Genomic DNA, 10,722 nt, shown 5'->3' on the forward strand with positions numbered 1-10,722 from the left:
AAATTTGTGAAACTTGTAACTTTATCATCCAACCACCAAAATCAACAAAGTTTCACACCAATCTTCAAGTAAATTGCCTTCTAAACCCAACCATGGTATTCCCAACCCTTGAAACTCACTAGATTGGGAGAAAAACCACTCCCTTGTCCACGGCCTTGGTGGAGAAAGTTGATGTTCTTGGAGTCATTTGATCCTCCATTGCTTGGGTATTGTGTGGAGGAGTCCTAGGCCTTGATTGTGGGTAAGTTTCCACACTTTTCATTGGTTGATTTGTTGGATTGAAATTCATGAACCCTAGACTTGATTTGCTTGATTTATGGAGTTAGAGAGCTCAAAATGAGATTGTGTATTAGATGAAAGTGACTTAGAATGATATTATAGAGTGATAAATGCAATAAAAATTATTGGGAAAAATTGATGATAACTTAGTAGATTTTGAGTGTGATGCCATGAACTTGTGAAATTTGATTGGTTATGTGATTGTGTAATTGAGTTGTTGGATGGTTGTATGAGTTAATAATAGGATTGTATGATGTGTGGAGTGGTTGGATTGAATTGAATAATCCTTGGTGTAGGTCCATGTACAATTCGGCCATTCAGGGGAATGTAGGGTGTGATGATGCAAAAATTGTGTAATTGATATTGTGTAGTGTTAAATGGTATTTTGAGGTGTTGGGAGGTTAATGTGTGCATGGAAAATAAATGGAAAAATATTTGAAATATGTTGGAATGTGCAATTGAACCTAGAAGGAAATAAATGGCAAAATGAGGTTGTGATGATGTAGGATGTAATGTGGCACCTAAATGACATTGCGGTAGCCTTATTAGGATGCTAAAGAAAAATAAAAAGAAAATGTATGAAAATATTTTGTAATTTTACACTATAATGGTCGAACCTCACATTGGTGGGGGAAGGATTTTGATGTTTTGTGAATTTGGTGGATTCACCGTGTGTTGATGATCCGTGTATTGTCATTGTAGGTTGCCTCCCGCGAATTTGAACCCTGAACCGTGAGCTCGGTGGGTTGCCCTTGGTCTCGGACCAAAAGGGATTGTGGTAAGTATTTTGGAACCATGCATATGTGCTTGATAATTTGCATGTGTTGGTGAATGGAAAGTAAATTGGGAATGTCCTTTGTGTAGGCATTTCTGTTGTATCTAGCTCGGGGATTTATTGCTTTGGAGCTGTGAGAAGGTGATTATACAGGTAATCTCTTGGTACTGGGGTTTGATCCCCGTGTGTGTTCCACCATGCCCGTTGAGGGTAATGGTAGGAAATGTATGTAAATAATATAGGATAACATGTTCATGCATATTGTATGTGTTGTGGTACATAGGATGTACCGTGTCTCTGGCCAGTAGACTGTTGCCTTCGGGCGTTACAGACTTCCACTGGATAGGTCTCTGTGAGGGAGTTCCAATTGACCTGGGGTCGTGGTGTGTTATCCGGATAGGAGCACACTAGGAAGTCTCGGGTGGTTATGGATGGAGGGTGCCTTGGTTGATGTTCTGAGAACACTCCTTGGTTTAAAACCCGTAGGCTATATTCCGAGGCCAATAGGCTGGACGTTGCGTGGTTTTGTCATTGACCATTCCAGCTTCGTCGTATTTTGTTTCCCCATGCTTCCTTACTTCACTAAATCCCTTGTTTTATCCCGTTTTCGAATGTTATGTTATATTATTTATATGCATCGATGTGAGCCATTGGGCGGAGTATTCTCCAGAATCTCTGGGTTACTGAGATATATTCGTATATCTCACCCCGCTTTGGGGACTTTATTTCAGGAGGTAGCAGTGATATCGAGGCGGCGGGCAAGAAGCCCGTAGGTTGAGCTGGAGGACTTCTATTTCTTTTGCATTTTGGTGGCTGGGGGCCTAGGCTAGACTTATAGCATGGACATTGTATATGGATTTAGGATGATGTTTATTGTCATATTTGTTCATGTCATCTTTTGCCTAAGTCTAGTTGCATATTTATTATGTTTCATTTTGAGGTTTATTTCATTATGTTGTATTTGGAGAATTTATGGCCTTATGATTTACATTGGAGAATTCTAATTGTAATATTTGGATCTTGTGTAATATTGAAGTATGTAATATGATGAAAGGGCAATAGGCATATTCTAGGATGTTAATGATGATTTATGATTCAAAGAATGCATGCAATTGGACCTTTGTGATTGAAATTAGTTAACTTGGAAAAAGTAAGCATTGATTATGTATTTTGAGCAAATTGAATATAAACTGTTAAGGGTTGTAAGTGCACCAAGGCATTGCTGGTCCTTGTGTTCCACCCATGATTATTAGGTACAAATTGAGGTTAGAGAACACATTTGCAAATATGAGATTTATTGGAAAAACAAAGAAAACTCTTGCAAAATTTCTAGGAATTGGCAGAATTTAGGCGAACTTTGGGAGAGCATAACTCCCTCCACAGAGGTCCAATAGGGATGTGCCATACGCCTTTTAAATCTTGAGATGTCCTCTATCTTGTGTTAAAATTTGGGAATTTTTTGGGTTTCATGTCGGCCTGTATAAGGCAGAGAACACGGAATGCTCATTTGACCACTGCACATGTGGCTGATCTGGTGCGAGATTGGGAAAATTATTCCCGCTTAGTTTCTTGGTCAAATTAGGTGTATGATATGTCAAATTGAATCTTGAGGTGTCTAACTTACTGTATAAAAATTTGAGAGCAATTGGTTGAGTGGATATTCCAGAATAATTGATTGAGTGAAGGCTGTTTGGAGCTGGTTTGAGGTTGGCTGGCAGATTTGCTTGTCCAACTTCAAACGGTGATATCCGGAGCAAACGAGAACCTTATGACTCGTGTGATAGCTTCCTAGAAATATAATTAAGTCTAGAATAACATACTAAAAGATGAGAGGCTTGTAGAATGCGGTTTGTCCGCAGAAATTCAAAGACCGAACCATGTTCGAATAGGTAGAAAACGTAAAAATGAGATTTTAGCTAAGTGGGTTTATGGGAACCCCTTAGTGACTTGAGAGAGGTATTTTATGATATATAGGTAGTTTAAATGATTATTCCACAAAGATTTTATAGTTACGGTCGCAGCTTTTATTTATTACGCTTTATTATTGTTTTAAATGCTTGCGTAATAAAACGGAAAAAGTTTACTCGCATTTTTATAAATGAATTGTTGTGATTGTAACTGCGCTTAATATCATAATTAATGTTAACAATACCGGTGTATAACGGGCTGTTACATTTAGGATAGCTTATCCTATCGCGGACATCATAAAACGAGTCAACATGATAAGGTTATCATATCATGTTAATTCACCAAACAATAGATAAGGGGAGGATATAATAACATAGCATATCCTATCATCTTTATCATGTCCACCAAACGGACCCTTAATATTAACAAACTTGCTGAATAATAGTAGGTGTTGGATACTATAAGCAGCTTCACTTTTCATTATCAAACTTGCTGAATAATATGATTATGGAAAAATGATAGATTTTGCATAAAAGAAATGCATTTCAAGCATATAGTTATTGTAGTTATACTATATGAGATGTGATTTATCATTTTTTTATAGGAAAATATTTTCTCATGTTGGAGAAGAGTTATTTTCTCCTATCAGTGACCCTTCGATTTTCGTGTAATATTTTCTTTTGCTTTTTTTAATAGATGTGAGCCCTACACAAAATGTGTCTATAGCATGAGATATATATCTCCTATTGGGAAATATTTTGAGTACTACATTATTACTCAAAACTCGGTACTACTGCCACTCAAGTGTTTACATTTGGACAAACTATTCCATCTCATTTAGTCTATGTGGCATTTTAATTTATTAATTTTTTTTCTTGTTACAGTGTCATTATTTTCACTCTCGCCACAACAGCATTTTATTACTATCCTCTTTAATTTTGTCCCTCCTCCGAGATTTACTTTACCACTGTTCCTTTTTTTATTTTTTCCTTCTCCTATTCTTTTCCAAAGTTGCTTGAATGTATTTGTGTTTTTCTTGAATCTCTCTCATTATTTCAAACACTTTTTCATTATTTTCAACCTCTTCCCCAAACTCTTATAAGGCTGCTATTATACATGTCATTGGGAGAACAAAAAAGGTAAGATTTTGCAATTTTTTTAATTTTCTTGTTGCTTATTTTTAGGACATAAATTCTATAATGTTTAGATATTGATTTTGATTTTCTATTTATGTATTATATTTATGTGTTTAATTTAATTATTTATTTATTTTAAACCTCTATTTGTGATATAACAACCCTTGTTTTTAGGCTTATGCATATGTACGTTTTGGCATTATAAAGCTTTTTATTGCAAAGCAAAAAGATGGAGTGGCCTATTTGCATGGATGAATACATAAAGCTCCTAACACAAATGAAATCACCCAGGTTTCAAAATAATCCTTTGAACTTTTTTTCTATTGGAGGTACTTTTATGTGTGATCTAACCATCACTCTTTTTTTTCTTTTCTTTTGTTGAAATATTTGAATAGAGAAATGGACACTTCGAAAAGTGGAATTTGTAATTTTATTTATTCAGAGCTGTCTTCTTTTAGTGAGATTGACACTTCAGAGAGTGACAATGATAACAAACAAACAAAGATGCCTGTAATTTTGAATAAGGAACCAGATGGATATGAGCCAAAAATTGGAATGATGTTTTCAAATGAAGATGAAGCTTATGATTTTTATAATAAATATGTTAAATTTGTTGGCTTTACTGTGACAAAATCACAATATCGCAGATTGGCAGATGGAACCATAAGCCAAAGGATATTTGTTTGTGGAAGAGAAGGGTATAGAAGATTGAAGGACATGCGAACAAGATAAATAAGAGAGAAACAAGAACGAGTTGTCAAGCTATGAGATGGTACTGCATGCTTCTTGTGGTGTTTGAGTTATTTTGAACCTTTTTACCTACTTTGAACTCAAGTGCTTTACAGGTTCATTTAAATTCAAGTGCTCAGAACCTCAATGGCTATCTTGCTACTCAAAAAATTGATTGAGGAATGGTACAAACTCTTGTTTTTAAAATAGAACATGATGGTAACAGTAATTTGTTGGAAAAGAAGTGCAGAGCTTTAAAACTGCTTCAAACTTAATATTTTTGTTATATAAAGTATAAAAATCATTTGAAAGAAAAAAAAAAGTTCGTGTAAAATTTTGTTAATTTTCGGAATAAAATATACAAGAGAGAAGGGAAAAGCAAGAAAGAGGATAAGGAATAGGATGAACTTAAAAATTCTGACTTTGAGTTAAATTTTAAAAAAATTATTTTACTTGAAATTTTCAATTTTAAATTGAAGTTTTTCCTAAAACTTTATACAGATAAGGATCAATATTCCAATATATGATTTTGTAAGGTTATGTTGTCAACTCAAAGCAATCGCTTAACTAAAGCATCCCCTTCACTTATTCAATAGTGGCTTAGTCATTTTATCAAACAACTTATTTGCATCAGGTTAAATTTATTTGCAGCATATTAAATTAAAATGATTGGTCCCCAAACTTCAGAAGAGATTATTACAAGGTGGATTCAGAATAATCAACATAATTGAAAAGGTGGATTCAGCCAAAAAGATTAAATTTTTTCATTAGTTGTTGTCTTTGCTTCTATTGAAAGCTTAGGAGTGTATATTGCAAGGTTGGACCACCCATTGCTACCATTCCAATAGCTTGAATGACCATTTTGTATACTCAGAAGAAGAGGATTTTCGTTTCAGTTTCCATCCCTCGAAGCAGATGTGAATGCAATTTGGAGATATATAGGAAAGAAAAAAGGAACAGGAGAGACTCAAAATATTCCTTACGTGCACGTTTGTGTCAGTTTTGCAATGAATAACAACAATTGAAATTTAAGTGCCAAGTAAGATAATGACACAGAAAAACAATACATGTGTTAATACTTGAATGGAAGTAGTACCGTAAACTTGGTACTACAGTCTGTTGTACACAGGTATTGTTAACATTAAATATGATATTAAGCGCAGTTACAATCACTACAATTCATTTATAAAAATGCGAGTAAACTTTTTTCGTTTAATTACGCGAGCATTTAAAACAATAATAAAGCGTAATAAATAAAAGTTGTGACCGTAACTGTAAACTCTTTGCGGAATAATTATTTAAACTACTTTTATATCATATATTACATCTCTCAAGTCACTAAGGGGTTCCCATAAACCCACTTAGCTAAAATCTCACTTTTACGGTTTCTACCTATCCGAACATGGTTCGATCTTTTAATTTCTGCGAACAAACCGCATTCTACAAGCCTCTCATCTTTTAGTATGTTATTATAGACTTAATTACCTTTCAAGGAAACTATCACACGAGTCATAAAGTTCTCGTTTGCTCCGGATATCGCCGTTTGAAGTTGAACAAGCAAATCTGCCAGCCAACCTCAAACCGGCTCTAAACAACCTTTACTCAATCAATTATTCTGGAAAATCCACTCAATCAATTACTCTCAAATTTTTATACAGTAAACTAGACACCTCAAGCTTCAATTTCAATCACAATATTCATTTGCATACTTCTTGCAACATAAAACATAAATCAATCCTAGAATAGGCTTATTGCCCTTTCATCATATACATATACTTCCATATTACATCAAATCTTCATATACAATTTACAACTCCTCCAAATGACATATTACAATTTGCAACCCATAACTTTCAAATAAAACATAATAATTAACCACTAAACTTAACCAAAAGAGACATGAACAAAATGACAATATGAATGGTCCTATCTAAACATAGTGTTCATGTCCTAAGTCTAGCCTAGGCTCAATGGCCAACAAAATGCAAACTAGATAAAAGTCCTCATGCTCAACCTACGGGCTTCTTGCCCGTCGCCCCGACACCACTGCTACCTCCTGAAATAAAGTCTGCAAAGCGAGGTGAGATATACGAATATATCTCAGTAACCCAGAGGTTCTGGAGAATACTCCGCCCAATGGCTCACTTCGATGCATATAAATAATAGAACATAACATCTGAAAATGGGATAAAGCAAGGGGTTTAGTGAAATAGAGGAGCATAGGGATACAAAATACGACGAAGCTGGAATGGTCAATGCCAAAACCACGCAACATCCAGCCTATTGGCCTCGGCATATAAGCCTACTGGTTTCAAACCAAGGAGTGTTCCCAGAACATCAACCAAGGTACCATCCATCCATATCCACCAGAGATTTCCTAGTGTGCTCCTCTACGGATCACACACCACGACCCCAGGTCAACTGGAACTCCCTCACGGAGACCTATCCAGTGGAAGTCTGTAACGCCCGAAGGCAAACAGTCTACTGGCCAGAGACACGGTACATCCAATGTACCACAAAACACATAATTTGCATGAAAATGTTATCCTATATTATTCACATACATTTCCTACCATTACCCTCAACGGGTATGGTGGAACACACAAGGGGATCAAACCCCAGTACCAAGGGATTACCTTTGAGCTTGCTTCCTTTTCCAATTCGCTTAGACACCAATAGATTATCCAAGCTTACTTGATTCAACCAAGTCACCTATTAAAAATGAAATTGCCCACTTAATTCATAACTTACAATATATACACATTACTACTAACAACCACTAAAGCATGTTTCTTTAACTTGGAGAAATCATATTATGTCTTGTGTACTTTAAAATCTTCAATTAAAGTAATTCCCTTATTAACCTTCATATTAATTTTCCAATTCATGTCATCCAAAAAGTCATAACTCTAATCTCATTATCAATTCACTACATAATTCATCACTTTTGCCATCATAAATTTTGATCCAAGTATCATCCACCACACCAAAGTTTTTATTTGATTTCTACCTTTTATTTGTCAATGTTATCATTATTTTTCAAAGGAGCATAGTCATGAGATCCACCAAAATAGCCCCACCACATTCAAAGACTCAAGAAGACATCACAAAATTAGATTTCCATGAAAACTCAACCAAACTAGGAAAACTCACCACCAATGTGTTGCATTTGCTCCAAGGATGAAGTTTCAAGTCTTAGATGATTCAAAACCACCTTCAATCACCACCTTTAGCACCAAAACCGTCCAAGGTGTCAAAGGAATGATCTATTCATACACTCATCTTCAAGGAAAACTCAAGGCATGAAAGTTGATCACAAGCTCACTACAAACAAGTTTGATGTTCAATGTTTTGCCTAAAAATGTCTAGAAAGGAATACGGAAGCTCAAGTGCTTGTAACAATGGAGGAGGCCATGGTTTTTTTCTTTTGCATCTGATTGGGGGGTTGTGCGCTGCAGTTTTGGGAAGGGATGAAAGAGAATTTCATGTATTTTTAAGTCACTTAAGGGTCTTGCCATGTGTACAAGTGGACCCCACAATCAAATGGCTTGGATATTCTCACTTAAACTCCCACTAATTCATGAATTAATTATTTCTTCAAAAATTAAATATTCACTACAGTCCATTAAATTTACTTTAACAAATGAATCTGAAATTTCCCGATAATCGCATAAAATTACGATTTTACCCCCAGTGGTGCACCGTTGGTACGTTTTCCTAAACCCTAAAATCCATCAAAATAATACCACTAGTCATATTTCTTGACACTAAGTAATTTTTCCAACTCATTTCAAACCTAGAGCTCAAATTTCATCCAGCACGCTTTTCGGTGCAACTGTACCGCGATATTTTTACTCGGTAAAAACACTATTCACCGAATTTTTTGAAACTTGCCTAACCACTCAATTTTTCATTCTGAATCCATTTCCAGGGTTATTTTTAACATTTGAGACCTCCTACTCAATTTTACCCTCCTAGGGTTACGTGTTTGGCTAATTACCGTTTTACCCTTCCTTTGTATTTTGATCTAATTTTCAGGATTTTCACTAATCCTTCCCTTTAATCCCATAATAATATATTAATATATAATTTAGAAATGTGAGGTGTTATAAGTACTATGTTGTTCAGAGATTATGTTATGACTCTATGAGTACTATGTTTCTCGGAGATTATGTTATGACTTCGTGAGTACTATTTTGCTCGAAGATTGTGTTATGTTATTATGTGATTTGATATAATCGAATCTATTAAGTTCTTATATTATGTTATGGTTGGATCTATTCTAATGTGTTATGTTTTTTATGTTCCGATTAAGTTCAGTTAAATATGTCTGTTTGATTTAATCAGTTCTGATAGTTCTGAGTTTTATGTTCAGCTTAATTCAGGTATGTTCTGATATTATACGATTCATGATGTTATGTACGGATCTGCTAGGATTTGTTACGCTATGATTGGTTATTATACGTTATGTCAAGCTACGTTATGTTAAGTACATTTTGATGAAATGTTTTATGTTCAATTATGTATATTATGTCCGTTATGTTATGGTGTAATGTTTGAATCTGTTATGTTAAGTCTATGTTTGTTTGTTCGGTTATGTTAAGTTTCATTTAATTATATTAAGTTGTGTATTATTTTATTATGTTATGTTTGGACTTAGTAAGTTGTACTCAATTCCAATGTGTTTTGTATTATGTTTTTATGTTCAGTGGTATTAGATTTGTTTCGTTATGTCTTGAATTGTTATAATTATGTTATGATGTGCTATGTTATGATTTTATATATACTGTTACTGTATGTTTTGTAAGATTACGTCTATTTCGTCCGTTGGTTTTATAAGAATGAGTGTTCTCAGAAAATCCTGTTGAACTAGTAAGGTAAAATCCTTCCTTGAGGATCTACGCTCTTGGAAAGGATATATGAGTATCCGAGGAAGGACTTATGCTTTTGGATACAGTTTAAGTTTGTAAGTATGTTATAATGTTATACGATGTTTACTATATTATGTTATCTGACCGTTTATACAGTAAGTGAACTCGTGGGTGGAGAATTCTCTATAAACCTTAAGTTTACTAAGATAGTTGAAATCTCACCCCGTTTGAGACTTACATTTCAGGTACTTCGTATGTAGCAGGTGACTTTGCAAAAGGCAAAGGAGTTGCTCAGGAGTAAAGAGTCCGGAGTTGTAGTTGACTATATGATGTATATAAGTATATAGATGTTTTTGGTTCTTTGTTTAGAGGACGACTGTATATCTTTTTGGTAGCATGACGTGCAGTCATGTTTATGTATAGTCTCTTTTGATATCTATCAGTACGTTGTAAATGTTGTAAATATGTATGGATATCAGAATCGACATATGTATGTAGATAGGTAATTATGGGTATAGTGTATGCGTTGATATCAGGAATGACACAGAGCCATATTCTGTATTATGTTTGGTTTGGACTTTGTTTTTTTAAGGTATTGTATTATTGATGGGAATGGATCCGAGGCTAGTCCATTTTATAGCTTTTATGTTGTCCATGAGTTTCTATTTTAAATGACATGGTATATCACATTCAGATAGATATTGACCGTCAAGAATGGTTATTCGATAATTAAGTGTAAGGTCTGCGCATGAATGAGACTGTACAAATAATTATAATTAGAAATGAATTAGGTTTGGTAATATGTAAAGATAATTAGAAAAGAAAAAAGTTATTCGTTATTTTACGATGTAGTTTTGCAAACTTTAAGTCTTCCGCTTAGGCATTTTATTTATGATGTGTTTTGAACCATATATATGATAACTAGTATTTACCTCATCGCCACTCGTTAAAAGTCACTCAGTTTACAAGGAAATATAACTAGGATTTAAAAACTTTAGTAACAGCTATTCATGGGCCTAAGCCC

Source organism: Gastrolobium bilobum, unplaced genomic scaffold (genome assembly GCF_033153095.1).
Source record: "Gastrolobium bilobum isolate Gb01-03AN ecotype WA unplaced genomic scaffold, APGP_CSIRO_Gbil_v1 utg12088, whole genome shotgun sequence".
In the NCBI taxonomy this organism is placed as follows: Eukaryota; Viridiplantae; Streptophyta; class Magnoliopsida; order Fabales; family Fabaceae; genus Gastrolobium; species Gastrolobium bilobum.